This window comes from Aythya marila (genome assembly GCF_965140915.1).
Source record: "Aythya marila genome assembly, chromosome: 6".
NCBI lineage: Eukaryota > Metazoa > Chordata > Aves > Anseriformes > Anatidae > Aythya > Aythya marila.
In genome coordinates, this window is record NC_139047.1 from 22,665,640 (window position 1) to 22,681,540 (window position 15,901).

Below are 15,901 nucleotides of genomic sequence, written 5' to 3' on the forward strand. Positions count from 1 at the left end.
TCTTCTAAACTATGTGCTCTATCATATGTGTTCATTTTTAAGTAGCAGAGGAAAATTAAAACTAATATATTACTTCTGGTTTCTTAATACCAGAATGCCAGGAATCTCTTTATTACCACAATAGAGATAAATGATACGTCTAGCAGAGTTTTTTGACAATGGGCATGGTAATGCATTCAGCACTTTCTGAACTGGAAGGTCTGTTCTGAATGGTAAGTAGTGCAATGTGTGGCTAAAGGCTTCATAGCACATAGAGTAGGTCTGTTCCTATTATCGCTGTAATTTGCAGCTAGGAATACAAAACATACATTCAACTGATTAGTGAAAAATATATTTATAAATAATTACATTATGGTTCCGATAAGTTTCTTGTTAAAATACTGAAGCTGACTCTGAGAAGGAGAACGTAATTCACTCCTAAATTTAGGTAAGTTTGTCAATGTTAATTTCTTTTGATAATTTGTGTAAATAACATGAAAGGCTTACTGGTATGTCCTTTACTTTGTGAGGTTTTTCAGAAATTGATTTGGCTATGAAATAGTATGTTTGAAGTTACACTTTTAGCTGTTTTCTCAGGGTTGCTGTAACTATGCATCACTTCAATATCTTTTATTTTTTTAAACATGAAATGAAGAAGGTCATAGTCCATTTATACAGCCTAAACACATTCTGGCTTTTTCAGCTTTTTTACTGCATGAAGAATGTTTTTAAAATGAAGTTTTAAAGTGGTACAGAAATGATCTGCAACTTCTGCTAAAAAATCAGTCCCATACAACACCTGTAATCATTCACTAAATGGTGCAATAATTAACTGTTTTAACAATTATGAAAGCTAGAGTTTGACTGATCTATATTTTCCTTATTAATACTTTGAGACTATTAAAGCTGCATTGCATTTCACTCAGGCTTGTGAGAGATAAACTAAAACTACGTATAATTAATACTAGATTCCGTTCTAATGATTTATGACATTGTACTTGGTCTGAGGCAGACAATGAAGCGTGCCTGCATTTTTCCCCAGCACAGTACTTAGTAGTCCCTTTACCAAGGAGCAGAAGTGAAGCTCATTGACTCCTGTAACATCACAAATGCACCTCAGTTCATTTTTTGTTGTGCTGCTGTTGTTTACTTAGACTTCATCATGCTTTCAGTCCATCCTACTGCCATGCTTCCTTTCCAGCACCTTCTGTACATGGTATGCACCCCATTATTGCTGTGGAATTCTCACCTCTGTTGTGTCCCTGGTGAATGAGTTATAATTATAATTAATTTTATTTCTTATTAATTTAATTGTATTAATAATTATAAATAATTATATTTGTACAATCTCTACCCCAAAGATCTGTTTCTGATTGAGGTAGTAGTGTAATAGAAGTAATAACATAGGAACTTCTTCCAACACCACCTTCAGTATCTTTTTTAATCTCTAAATCAAGTGCATGCAATATTTGTTGATCAAGATCTAAAGTTATATATGACTTCATTTAATACAAAAATTGGAGAAAGTGTTAGCCACAGACTAATTAAGTATCTTCAGGAACACAGGCCTGAGGTATCTGGCCATAAGTATTATCTTCAATAAATAAATACGCAGCAGCAAGAATTTGTCCCAGAAAATGGTCAGGTAATTCTATTACTTAATTTTGCGTAGTGGAGTTATATGTGAGTTTATCTTCCATACTCTGATATAGTTTTCACATGGGAGTTTGTTGGTCTTCCATACCTAGATCTTTTGGGGCCAGTCATCTGCAGTTTCAGCTCTCAGGGATGTACATGTATCTAGGCAAATTCAATATGGTTGGTGAGGTAGACTGTCACAAGCAGTGACAGCATTTGATTTCACTGAGCTTGTCAAAAGTAATTTTATATGTAATTTGTTCACTGTATATGAGATCCTCTGTTTTGCCACCATTGGTCTTACAGTTGTGAGGTTTACCTACTTCTGTAGTGCACAGAACTAATAAATGTTTTCTCTGAGGAAAAACAGTGAATTTCTGGGGATGGAGGGGCTGCATTATAACACAGGAAAAGTATTTTCTGGTCTTACTTATTGTTTGTGCATTGGAGCACACATCTTTGACAAACATTTTTTTTTCTTCAAATTTTCTATGACTCTTGGTCTTTATGGATAACTGAAGAAACAACTGGTCAGCAGGATCAGAAGTAACAGAATTATACATGGTATGAATCTCTTCTCAGATCTTGTATATAAGAAGGCAGGGTTTTTTTGTTTGTTTGTTTTATGCTTGTATGAAGGAAAGAGAAAAATCATGGTAAGGCAATTTGACTAATATTTTTCCCTGGAGTGCATATCTAAGGACAATCTGTTCTAGTTCTTAGCAATATATTCCTCCAGGAATCAAAGGCAAAATTCAACCATCTCTACTCGATTGGTTCAGTCTTTCTCTGTCACTTTTCATGTATTTTTTATATCATTCAAAAAAAAAAAAAAAAAAAAAAAAAAACCAACAACAAAAAAACACCCTTAAATGCATTTTCAGGTGCTGCTAGTGAGACAACTTTAAAAATACCTTTGTCCCCAAGCCATTAATCATACAGATTCTGCTACTGTCCATTGGTTTCTTAATCTTGATTCTGTCCCATCTGTTAGATGACAAGTCTAGGTATCAGTCTAAATTTGGCTCACTTCACTGTTTACGTAATGTTTCCTAAAATAAATAAATAAATAAATAAATAAATAATTTAAAAAAAGGAAAATGCAAGCCATATGAGGGACAAAGCAAGCTCAGTTATTATTTGCAGCAACCTCTGTATTAGATTGGTGCAAAAAAGGTTAGTGCCACAGCAATGTACTGTCAAGCTGAGTTGCAGATATTTAGGCCCCATGTGGCAGCTAAGGAGTATGGAGAATATTCTGTCCTCCCTAGTGTCTGGCATCCTGACTTGGAGTTTGTATACCTATCCTCCTCAAATCATCAGATTAAAAAAATAAAGTGAAAAAACTAATGTTCTAAAAATGTAGCTAGACTACCCTAGAGAAAGGAGGACTTGAGGTGTTTCACTTAGAAACTGAGTTTACCCTTATTGAAGTAAATAGAAATACAAAAAAAATAAAGATCACCACCACCCCAGCTTTAATGAACTACATGATATAATTGAAGGTCATTCTTTAGACATTTAAGTTCTGTTTTCAAGGGCACTTATTTGGGAATTGGCACATTAGGGAATCCTATTATCACATTGACAGTAAAAGCCCAGGAAAAGGGCCTTTATGATTTGTATTATAGAAATATGTATAAACACATAGCAGAGGTTGCTCCACAGAGCTTGGTTGCTGGGTTTGTGTGACACCAAGGCAGATGCCATGCGGTGCAGCCATGTTGTGTATCAGCAGCCTGCACCTGCTGGGCCCAGCTTCTTTCATCCCATGCATCCTGGTCACTGCGAGCAGCTCTTGAGTTTGGCGTGTGGTGGGCACTGCTCAGTGACCCTGTGCGCCAGGCACAGCTTGCCAAGGCGATTAGTGGCTTGTGTCTGACTGAGGCTAAATGCCAGAAATGGGGTGGGAAGGGAAGCACCTCCCACCACCTTGCTCCACATACATGGTCTCCAGGCTTCGAAGTCAGCTGCCAATTTAGAACTTTAGGCCCTAATTAGCTCCTAGGGATGTATCAATAAAAAGCCACGATTTGGATTTATAGGTAGCAATGAGTGTTACTGTTCCTCTTCAGCAAAATTTATTCTCTGATAGTTTTTCCACCCAGTCCTAGGGCACTTTTCTCTTAGAGTGTAACTTACTACTCTGCTCTGACCTCACTGCTGCTAATGTTACCTCCATTTTGGGTACATGCACGGTTCCCTGAAGCTTTCCTGCCTGCTGTTTGTTCCCCTCCTCCCTTTCCCCTGAACCACCTCCACAGACTGAATGCTCTCAGAGGAAATGGCCTACCACCCCTCTCCTCTCACACCCCAGCACGGGCTTTACTGAATGCAAAGCCATCTCGGGCCCAAGGCAAGTTTCTGTCAAAAAGCAGATGCAGGTGTAGGCAATACTGGTATTAAAGTAACCTCCAGCAGGCCCCACACCTTGCAGCAGGGAGAGAGTGATCTTGGGCCTATTTTCTCCCCACCTGTGGGCATCAGCTGAAAGGGCTGCACACGAGGCAGTGGTTGTTAAGTTTCTACTGGGCCTAGCAGAGAGGAGTTTGCTTTTATTTAGTACAGTGGATAGGAAGAAGCAGCAGTAGCATCAACACCACCACTGCTGGTGGTGAGAGGTCTCCAGCTGGGGCCTAGGCCTGTGGTGGAGCTCTGGGGCCCTCTGCCCCTGCAGTGGGTGGCCCGGTGTGGTGAGGGGCCCAGTGGCTGCTGTGCCTGCTGGGCCACCTCAGGGCGCCCTGGGCACAGCAGTCCCCAGCCCTGTTACACACAATGTCCCCTGCTTGATCTTTCACTCCTGCTTTTCCAATTCTCCTCCATGCGCTCCCAGAACAGATCCTGACCTCACCCTGCTTCCTTTCTGTTTGCTTTCCCTTTTCATATAGTGCTACCCCAGCTCTTCATCCCCTGCCCAGAAAAATAAGACATATGCTGGGGTGCTTTTGTTCTGTGTGCCCACTTAGTGTTAGAAGAGAGATAAGGTATTTGTTCTTCTATGTTGTGATCTGTTTGATGCTGATGCTTTCTTGCTCATATCCTAATGTAACTCTGCCTTGGTGCTTTTTCTGATTTTGTCTGGGGTTTGTCTGGGATTCTTTTGTGCATCCCAAACTAAGCACGTTCTGCTAACCTGGTCAAATAACCTAAATTTTGATCTGTTAAAATGAACTTAATGTGCAATGTGAAAAAGCACCTTCAGAAACTACAAGTGACCTGATTGGAAAGTAAGAGAGCTGGAGGCAGAAGCACTGAATGTACAGGAATAGAGTAGATTAAGGTTATAGCAAATAAAAGGATTTAGAAACCAGAATGGCCTTAACACCAGTCTCTAAAGTAATGGATTAATTATTCCAGAGAGGTTGTGCTGCGTGTCCCTGTGCTAACAGGGCTTTTATTTCTTCCCCCTGGCGAGAGGCAGGAAAGTGGTTGCTTAAATCACTATTGACATACAGCATATGAATTCCAGTTTTGATTTTATGAACAGCCTCTATCATCACGTCTTCTGTGGACTGTGTCATGCTCATTGTGCTGTGGGGTTAGACACACTGTCACCATCCCTATAAATAGCCTGCTTGGTTATGAAGGACTAGTAGTATTTCCTCTGGGAAGAATAGGACTTTTGACTGGTGGCATTTTAGGCCAGTTCTCTTTAAACCTCCTAGAGGAGATAGGGTTTGGACAGTGAGAGACCTGTTAGAGAAAGCCAATAATCAAGGTATTAATTGTTGAAGTGCACGCACCCAGTGAGCGTGGAGGGTCCACAGAGAAAATTGAAGTTAGGAGGAGTAGGACAGTGGTGTGCTTTTAAAAAGAAAGGTCAGCTGCAGGGCTGGTAAGGAGCAAGAAAGCTGCTATGCAGAGAAAGAGAAGCTCCCTGTGATACAGCGGGAAGCAGAGCTGCTGTGCAAGACTGTTGCAGCATTGGACAGGTCTGCTCCGTGCCCAAAAAATGCTCAAGCGTATTGGAGAATGGGAGGTAAGCTTACATTGTTTTCCTTATCTTTATGTTGGGAACAAAGTAGGAGGTAATTATGTATAGAAAATGCCGTATTTCATCTATCAACTGTTTAGCTGCTAGTATGGTCTCTGAGAGTGGAGAACACCTTCAAGCTAATACATAGCACACTCTCAAGGTAGGTTTGGTGGGGTGGATGCTTTTGGCTTGTCAAAAGAAGTTCTAGAGATATAGGTCATCTGGTCTGTACAACCCTGTTTCTGTGAAGAAATATGCTGGAGACACCAAAGAGAGTGCAGGTTCAGCTGACTGTGCAGTGAGGCAAATTCCACTGCACACAGTGTGAGAGGTCAAATACAGCATGGTGTTGACATATAACAAGGCTTCCTAAGTGTCTTCTGGCTATTGAAAGTAACAAATGCCAAGGTATCTGGGTTTTTTCCTTATAATTAACAATTTGTCTGGAATTCAGACATCACCTTCCACAATTTGGGATGTTTCCAACAGTGCATTTAATTGTCAGAAGAACCTTTTGTGCAAATAGTGAGTCCGTATACAAAAAGATTGCAATGCCAAAAGGAATGAAATAGACCATTAAATTTAAGGATGACTAACTTTTTCTGAATAGTGAAGAAAACACCACACTTGCCAGTTATCTCTTCTGTGCATTTCCTCAGTTGTGGCTGAGGCCATCTGATGACTGTTTCCCTTTCACTCCCAGCGCAGTGCAGTCTGTCTGCTGTCAGCAGTTAATGAAGTCACTCACAAGCCTCCATTCCCCGGGGAAAAGCACTTCTATGAATAGACCTGTTACTTACGTCTCTGTTTGCAATGCTCTCAGCGCTTCTTTTGCTGTGCCACCATTTCTAATGATTGTGCCATTTTTGAACAATGCCCTTTCATTGTAGAGCTACTGCTATTCAGGATGCCAAAAAAGCTCTTGCTTCTGGCACAGCTGTTAGAGTCCTGTGAAGGCTTCTGTGTTGTCCTCAGTGACAGACACATGTTCTGAGGTACCACAGGCTTACCAAAAATGTGCGGAAAGTGAATGAATAGTCTTACTGCAGCACGTATTTTCAATAATAGTCCACAGGGAATTTCATCATGAGATACTTCATCAACACATGTCCTACAATAAGGAGGAAATAATAAAGGTTTTTGTTTCTGAGAACAAAATATTTCCATCCTACTGAAATAGAAAGGGAAACTTGATCTGATGAGAAGTACTAGAGAACATCACATATTTGCCCAGCTGAGCTTGCACGTCTGGTTATGATTAAGCATGTGTTTATAAGGAGCTATGTGTTGGTCTAGACAGAGGTGAGCTATAAAAGAAATGAAGATAAAAAGATAGATAAAGAATGATGAATCATGATAATGTATTGTCCCAAGGACAGAAATGTAAGAGCTTATACTACAATTTGTAGGGTCTACCAGTGAAGTCAAAGACTACTCAGTGGAGTTAAGTCACTGGTTTGTGTTTTCATGACTGAGTTGTGTGGTTTAGGTCTAACCCCAAATAATTTTAGTTGAACACCTGTCTAAGAAAATTTAGCTATGAATGCCAATAAATGGTCAAAAGGGGAGGGACTGAGTAAAACAGCATTTGGTTTAAACATTGCTTATTCTTTCTCTGGGAGATGTGGGAGACAATTTAAAAAAAAAAAAGTTTTTAATATCCACTTTTTTTTTTTTTTTTTGACTGGGCTTATTCTTAACAGGCTCCCCCAACATCAAGTTGTCAAAATTTTAGTTCTCAGAGAGTTATGATAAGCTCTTCTATAAAGTGCAAACTGTCTATTTCTCTGCACCATGAATGTCTGAATTGTTCCTACATGAGCAGAGTTCAAGTTGTTTTCATATATGAACCTTTGTTCATGTTCCTCATCCTCCTACTTATATAAAGCCAAAACAAAAGAAACTTGTTACCCAGACTTTTCATTTGATATTAATTCTGGGTGGCTGAATAAGTCTGTGATTCATGACCCATGTTAAAATTTAACGTCAGCCTTTAATGTGTTCAGCCTGACACATGGTGTGTCTTATAATATTGATATATCTCATCGACCTAGCAATCTGCATCAGCTTGCTGAAACATGCCACGAAAGGAAAATGATACAGTTGTCCTGATCTACTTCTCTGTCAAAGCTTTAATTAAAACATTCACACTGTCTGCTAAGGGTTCGGGGGAAACTCATAAGATGCCTGTGCAGTCATTCACAACATTTCATTTTGAAAGTTTAGGAGGATAGGAATATGCTCATAAATCAGACTCCTGTGACCTGGTCAGCATCTCAACAGCATCCAAAGCTTATCTGACTTGCTCTCCAGAATCCTGTATCTAAGAAAACACAAATTCACGCATCAGATTTTTCCCTGATGCATTTGACAAGCATTTACTTCCAGTAGCAACCCAAGCAGTTGCAGTGAATTCATCAGACCTGCAGAGCCAGAGCAGCACTGTTCTCACAGTGGTTGGCATCCTTTTCTCAGAGATGCAGAGGTACAGATCTGAGGATGGATTTCCCCATCAGAGTATTTTTTTTTTTCCCCATTGCTGGCACCCAGACAGCCTGGAGGCTGTGACAAGGCAATACTCAGCCATCTGTAGGTTTGTCAGCTGGGAGATAGAGCTTGATCAAAATGAGGTTTCATTTACTGGTAGCTGCTCCTGAAATGCGACCCTACCAGACCACATAGGAACAGCACTTGTGTGATAAAGCCAACTGGCTATGTCTGCAGAGGTTTCTTATTAAGGTCATGTAGAGATTTATTTTATTTTATTTATTTATTTATTTATTTCCTTACCCAAGCAGAACCATCTAGAGGGTAGGACTAAGAATGCTGCTGTCATCTTCCCACCCCCAGGACAGAAAACCTACTTGTAACAGTGATCCTTATCATCATCGGAGGATGCTTCTTGCTTCCTGTGGTCCCACAGTGCCATGCTAGCATCAGTTCCTCTGATCCAGTAGCAGTGGATGTTAAAAGCACAGCCAATACCTCAATTGGCTGTTTAAAATCAGCTTCAGCAAGCATTGCTCCCTCTCTGACCTTTTCCTGGCTTCTGTGTCCCCTATGTTTGGCTGTCCACCCAGGCATTTAGGCTCAGATTTGGAAATCCCCTGTTCTCAACACGGGACTGTTATTTTTCGGGCAGAATTTACCTGCTGTCCTCATAAAATCAGGGCATCTGTGATGCCTGTGCTGTTATTCAGGGTATTAATAGAAATTATAAACAGAAAGAAGTCTCAACCACAGGCTGTCAAGGCAGGAGCTTGCAATGCTCTGTCTGAGCTTGAACTAGTAGCAAGAGAGGAGCAGCTTCTTCCAAGGAGTGATCTTCCTCAAGCAATTTTCATCACTATAATAACAAAAGAAGCACAATACCAGGACCATTAAGAAAATAGTATGCTATGAAGATTGTGAACTTAGAAGAATGTAAACAAAAGGCCAAGACTTGGAAGATTCATTAATATCTAAGTTCAGAAGCATTAGCTAAATCAAACTATCATTGCTCAACACAAAAACATAGCAAATAAAACTAAGAGGTGCTTTTGAAGAAGCAGGGGGGAGAGGAAAGAAAAATACCACTGTAGAAGTGGTAAGAATAAATCAGATAGTAACACATGAGAACATAGGTATCAGTGGAGAATGAAGGGAAAAATAGACTTTATTATTCTATATGAGCAAACCGATGTTAGATGAGACTTGTGAAATGAATGCCTTTATCAGTAATGCGACTTTGCACTGGTATCATGAATAGCTGTCTATCAGCAGGTTCCAAAAACCCAGTCACACTCTGAATAAGTAATTGTAATGTTCTTGTTTGTTTTTCTATGGCTTTTAAACCATAAATATTGAGCAGCTTACAAAAAAACGTGAGAGAAAACTGATGACATAATAAGAACAGATAAATATGTACTTTCTCCAAGCCACTGCTAGCATATTCAGTTTGCTACTGGCACTATTTATTATATAATCTTGCTTGAAATTGTTACCACGATTTGAGTAGTAGGTTGTGTACCATTGCCCTTTATCTTTAAGTTAACGTGAAACAGGAAAACGTGGGCATTTGTGGTTTTCCCTTGTGCAAGAAAGGTCAAACTACAGAACAGTATAGGAATATCCATAACTTTGAATTTCACAAAGATAGCTGAAAAAAAAATTAACATTTGATATGTTGGATTATTAATTTTCTGGCCCAGATTTGTTCTGTGTAAGTGAACACCTAATGTGCCCATCTTTGGAGCCAGTCTATTTTTGACTGTTGTCTATAGAAAATGCAGAGAAAGGGGCATCTCCTGTGTGTGAACCTCAGACCTGTGTTTACTGTTCCCTGGAGGTTTGCTTATAACATGTTCATGACCTGGCACGCTCTCTGGGTGTAGTCATAGCACCAGTGTACAATCTGTTTGAATTCCTCCTCGGTGTCTACTGTTCCTCTCAGACGTTCCTGAGCACGGTGATTGTTCTCTGATTTAAAAGGGCATTCAGATGCCTCTTCCAAATTAACAATAACTCAGCTGTCGCTCATCCTTTGTGCTGGCTACAGACTGCACACCTTCATCAGGCTGCAGCAGCTGCACAGCTTCTCCTTCAAATCTGTAAACCATCAGTGAGTGGTGGACGTTTGTTGTAGACACAGGGTGAAAATTCCCTTGGATATTGACCAATCTGGGGGAGTTTTACAGTGCTGAGTAATGTCTGTCTTACCTGTTTATGGACACGTGTGCTGTAGTTACCTCTAGGCCAATAACATTGCTAAAGCAACATAGTGAAACAACAGATTCTGCAGTAATGGTTGTTTTCCCCAGTTTCTCCTGAATCAGTCTCATGAGCCAGACATGCTAAATTATAATAGTTTCAGGGTTGGTTCTTCAGGTGCTAAAGGTACCAGCATAGGCATTCCTAAAGCTTTCACTCTTCATAAATAAATCCTTTATTCCTCTCTGGGAAGAAATTATATCATTCTCTGTTAGATTTTGTCAATAAGGCTTTCTATGCCATTTTGCAATCCATGCAGAGAACTGGATTTTTATGTATCTTTTCCTCCTACCTCACATGGTAATTGTTAGGTTGACTAATATAGTATGTTCAGTAACCTCTTTACCCTTATTTATGTTTTTCATATGATGACCTTACAGTAGACTCTCAAGTGTCTCACCTGATTAGGGTGGGTAGGGTCTTGCCCTAATGTAGAGTCTCATCCACCAGGTCAGCAACATACGGTAAATCAAAAGTAAGAGTAATGTTGGGAAGGGTCACATCATAACTGACTGACTGTATAATGAATAACTGATAGCTATGACTCAGTGTCTGCATTTCTTTCCTAAACACACACTGTATTGTAGGCTGGCTTTGAATTTTTTTTTCTTTTTTTTTTCCTCTTTTTCTTTTTTATTTTTTTTTTCTCCCCACGTAGTTTCAGGTAATGGTTAACTCCAAGTGACTAAAATGCCTTCAGGAGACCTGATGAGACTTCTTACAAGTACTTGGGTTCAAAAGTAAATTAAAGCTTTTACTTTATCACTTTCTTTAAAAAACATCTCTCTCTTATCTGAAGCTATTTTAAAACTACCCCACAAATATAAAGTCATCAGCATTCCTACAGCATAATTTCAAGGTGAAATGATTGTATTCCAGGCAAATGCATGCACAGTATGTGCATCCATTTTTTAATTTTTAATTTTTTAATAAAACAATAAGACCTTTTAGCATCTGTGGCAATGCAGTCATTTCTGAGACGAAACATGACTTTGCATCAGCTTGCATTGTAGGATAAAAGGTGGAAGGAGAGAGCACTGAGAAGAACACAAACTGGGAAAACTGTCTGAAGGAAAAACCACCATTACAGAGTTTCATTCCTGAAGAGGGTGTGTTAAAGTATGCAAGACAATAAAGAGTAGCAGATGTCTTAAGAATTGATGTTATGAGGAGTGTTTTAAGGCATTTATCTTTTGAGAGAACAGAGGATTTTTCACCAAAAGTAGATGAACTCCATCTGAGCAGGTGTGGTATTCATTTTCTGGAAGTAGTATTCCTGTAGTTGATATCAATACAGTATAACATGATTATATCATGTAACAATACTACAAAATATCGCATGCTGACAATATATATTTATATATCCGTATAACCAGTAAAAGTATTGTAAGCAAGAAAATAGGAGAGAAGGCTGGGGGACACTTGTAAGTAATTTCCATGCATGGTCCTGAAAAGAAGGAAATGATGAATGCATGGGGGCGAAAAATATATGATGGAAAAAACACGAAGAGGAAAAATAAGTATTAACATGGGTGGGAACATGAGGTGGATGGTCTCGATGTCAGGAATAAAAAGAATGTGAACCATGTAATTAAAAAAAAGAAAAAAAAAAAAGAAAAAAAGTGCAACATCATAGAAGACAATCTGAGGTATTTATATACAAAAACTGCATGCAGGAAAACACAGGCTAGAAGCGCAGGGTCCAGGATGACCCTGAATCTCTCAATGATAACAAAGTATGGTTGATGACTAGTGTATGACTGAAGCACTCTTAAACTGATGTGTAGACTGTAATGAAAACTAAAAATAAAAGCAAATGTACAAAGGCATCACTCAGTAACAATGCAGAGACAGCATGGGTGGGGTGGAATTTGTCAAACTTTTGGGGCAAAGTATGGTGAATAAGGGTCTTCTGAAGGACCACTAAAGGACTCTTAGATATATTTGTAATACAGATGACTTCAGGCATGAAGGCGAAACTTCCAAGCATTGTATTGTTATGGGAAATTTTGATGGAACAGAAATAGAGTATAAAGCAAATGTTACTGATAACAGCAGAGCCAGTTATTCCAGGGTGTGATAGCTGGCAGATTTCATCACTATGCAGTCACCGGACTAATATGATGCTATTCTAGGTGGTCTTTGTTAGGTAGTGATGCCATAGAGCAGCTGGTTGTAGAAAATAACCTAGCTAATGTTATCCCAACTTGATTAAATTGAAAATAAGTGAAAGAATAAACAAAAATAGGTCTGTTATATACATTACTTCAGAAGAACAAATTTTGAGAAACTGGAGGAACTAGCTAGTGTTGTCAAGTGGATGCAAGTTCCAAGCGTTAGGATTAGAATTTCTTTAAATATATATAAAAATAATAATAAATCTGCACTTTCTGCTGGAAGTAGAGAATGAAGTGTGTTAACACCTTGCTGAAGAAATAATATCTATATATATCTTAATATATAAATAATTATATTAAGAGTGAGAAAAAATATATTAGGAATGAGCAAAGAGTGAAAGACATAGGGGAAGCAGCTGTATCTTGGACACCAAGAAGTGTAGAGTGCAGTCATATTTGTTAAGTGGCGAACAGATTTACCATCTGTAAACCAAAGCACAAAGACTAAAAGCTTTTTATACCAGAAAGATGAAGGGAGGTCTGGCATGTGGTAAGGATGGGACGTTGATTAAAGATAGTGTAAATGCTGCCCAAACCAAGTAATATTTTTTTTTCTATGAAGAGGATGGTAGAGATCACAGATGAAAATAAATAAGATGGTAAGAATCCACAGAAATAAGAACTAACGTTTGCAAACTTGAAAATTAAATCCAAAGAACAGAGTAGGCTCATAGTGGAATGATGTCCATCATCCATCCTAAAATGCTGAAAGAACACCAAATTAAATTTCAAATACAGGAGCAAGTTTTTCTTAAAAGACCTATCAAATCAAAGAAGAGAGAAAAGTGGAGGAAAAGTGACCTCACATGTAGAATTTCATTAATTTGACCTTAACCATATGCAAATTGTGTACACATTTTGCTAGAAATAACAAATAAAGATGTGGATATGAAAAGGAAAAAATAGAATGAAAGCAATAAGTGTTTGATTAAATATATAAGGGCTGAGAATATGTATGGAAGATACCATCTGTTCTGAAAAAGGAATTACTGGGCTATCAGAGATTACAAACAGATTTTCAAGTATTACAGTTTCAGCTAATCTCTGAAATTATTAATGCTTTCATTGCTGCTAAAAATGGCATGCTCAAATAAGAAAAATATCCATCCTGTTATATGGGCAGTCCGGGAACCTGAGAGCTGGATGTGTGGGGTTGAATTTCATAGCACAAACTGAGGTGGAAATTATTTCTGTTATAAACTTAAAATTATCAAGTGGACAGGAGAAAGACCATAATGTCTTGATCAGTCATAGAAGGATGCTCACAGGGTTGGGATTGAGTCATGGAAAAGGCAAAAAATGATCCTCCTTAGATATGATGCAGGCAGCTGAGGAAGGAATACTACGTATAGGCTCCAGCGTAGGCGGCATTGGTCAGAGCCCTTCTGGAGTGCTGTGAACAGTCTGTCACCCACAATTAGGAAAGAGCATTGAAAGAAATGCAGAGAAGTAGTGCTACACAAACCAAAGAATGAGCGATATACAATTGCTGTCTATAAATACATCAAGGGGAGGGGAACGAAGGGCAGGGCAAATACTAGGAAAGGAAAGAAGTTATTTAAGTTACTAGACAATGTTGTCACTAAAACAAATGGATATAAATTAGTTAATCCATCTAGGCTGGAGTTTAGAAGGTCTCCAGCGATGAGAAGAGTAAAGTTGCTGAAGCAGTCTTCTAGTGAGAGTAACAGGAACAAAGCATTGTGACTGCGGGTGTCACAGTAAAATGGAGCTTATTTGCTTGTGAGTTGGATAATGCAGAATTCACCTTGTTCTTGCATATACCGCACAGGTGAGTAGAGCCACTTTGTATTTGCCTACCTGCCAGGAAGAGAAACTGTCTGAGCAGTCTTATGACGGATTTTGATAAGTTCCTGAACACAGCTGTATAAGGTGCAAGGACACGTATTTGGTATCTATGAGATCCTTCACTGTGTTGAACTATTGAAATTTCTGTTAATTTATTGGTTCACAGAGAAAACATGACTTTATGGCCTTCTGGGACATGTTGACACGCTGCAAAACATTAAGAATGAAAAAAAAAAAAAAATTAAAAAGCTTAAATTATGGTAATTCTGGTCTTGCTAATTGTCCAGCCAAAACAGGGTGATGCTGAGGTAAGCGTAAGGTATCAGTCAATCAAATATTATTAATAGACTTTACATCATCAATCATTTTGAACTCCTAGAAAGCATTGTTAGGGAAACCGTGCTCTGCTTTATTCCTATTGTATTACTCAGCCAAGATAATTGAAACTGATTTAGTTGATTTTATTTTTACTTAGAGATATTTCATTTGCAGGTTCTTGGTCTTGCATGGGTTTTGTTTAGGTATGTAATACCAACAGTTCTCACCAGTTCTTTAAGAATTGTAGAAATACTAATCTTTCTCTAAAAGGTCATTCTTCCAATATCCCTGTTTACATATCAATGCACCCTGCTGGTTTAAATTTCCTTCCTACACATGCTCATAGCAATAAAACAAGATTTGCAACATAAAGGAATAATTTATGTCAACAAAGATATTGGAAACAGTTCTGACATTTCAGAATCATGTTAACTGAGCTTATAACAAAGACTGGAAATAATGTTCTGTTTACTGTGGTAGATGAGAAAGGAATTAAAAAAAAAAAAAAAAAAGCAAAGAAAAAAAAAAGCTGTTAACAAAAATTTATAACCCAAATATAACATAAATGACCAAATCATTTAACAAAGATGTGTGTTTCGACAGATTCTTAAATATGTAGCCAGGCAAAATATTGCCAAAAGGTCACAGGGGAGTTAGTACTGACCACCTTTATGCCTGCAGGTTTTAAAGTAATACCTACTCCAGAATAGCAGAATAGCCATAAGATGGCAGCACGTTGCACAAAGAGCTCCTGAAACCCTAAATCCTGTTCTTTCCCAAGGGGGAGACTGGGCCCTGTGACAGGAGGAGTGGACTGAATTCTGCGTGTCTGTAAATAGAAACCATACCATCAGTGTTCAGAATAACTTGAAAGCTTCATAAATCTAGCTGGTTTCAGTCAGCGTCTTGGCCCACTTTCTCAGTTATTAGCAGCTGTTTGGATGCTGAAGTAAACATGCTTATCTATTTTGGCTACTCTAGATTGACATTATTCAAACCCTATGTTTGAGCAAAGCACTGGAGTTCCGTACCCCTAAGTATAGCAAGGTCAACTATAACAAATAGAGGTCTATTTGCTCTGTGTAAGACCAGCGTGGAAAAGGTACTTTTTACAAGTGATTTAGTCCCAGTCTCATAGTTCAGAATTTACGTCTGGATAAATCAGGCCTGACTACATTGTGCTTACACATTCCTTACCGCTTTTTCAAAAGCAAGGCACCTAGCTCGTTTTGCTTATTCATCGCATTTCATGCTA

General features: G+C 38.7%; 1 protein-coding gene across 3 annotated transcripts in view; it reads left to right on the forward strand.

Annotated features, from left to right (window-relative positions):
* ITGB6 (integrin subunit beta 6) overlaps positions 1-15,901 on the forward strand; it is a 56,456-nt gene continuing 40,555 nt past the window's right edge. Inside the window, exons 1-2 of one of the 3 annotated variants that reach the window (XM_082763895.1) lie at positions 1-212; positions 2,139-2,181. The gene's annotated coding sequence lies outside the window, so the exon portion shown is untranslated. Of the gene's footprint in view, positions 213-2,138; positions 2,182-5,324; positions 5,597-15,901 lie in introns of those variants that run through there. The other 2 variants (XM_082763896.1, XM_082763897.1) reach the window with 2 other exon arrangements.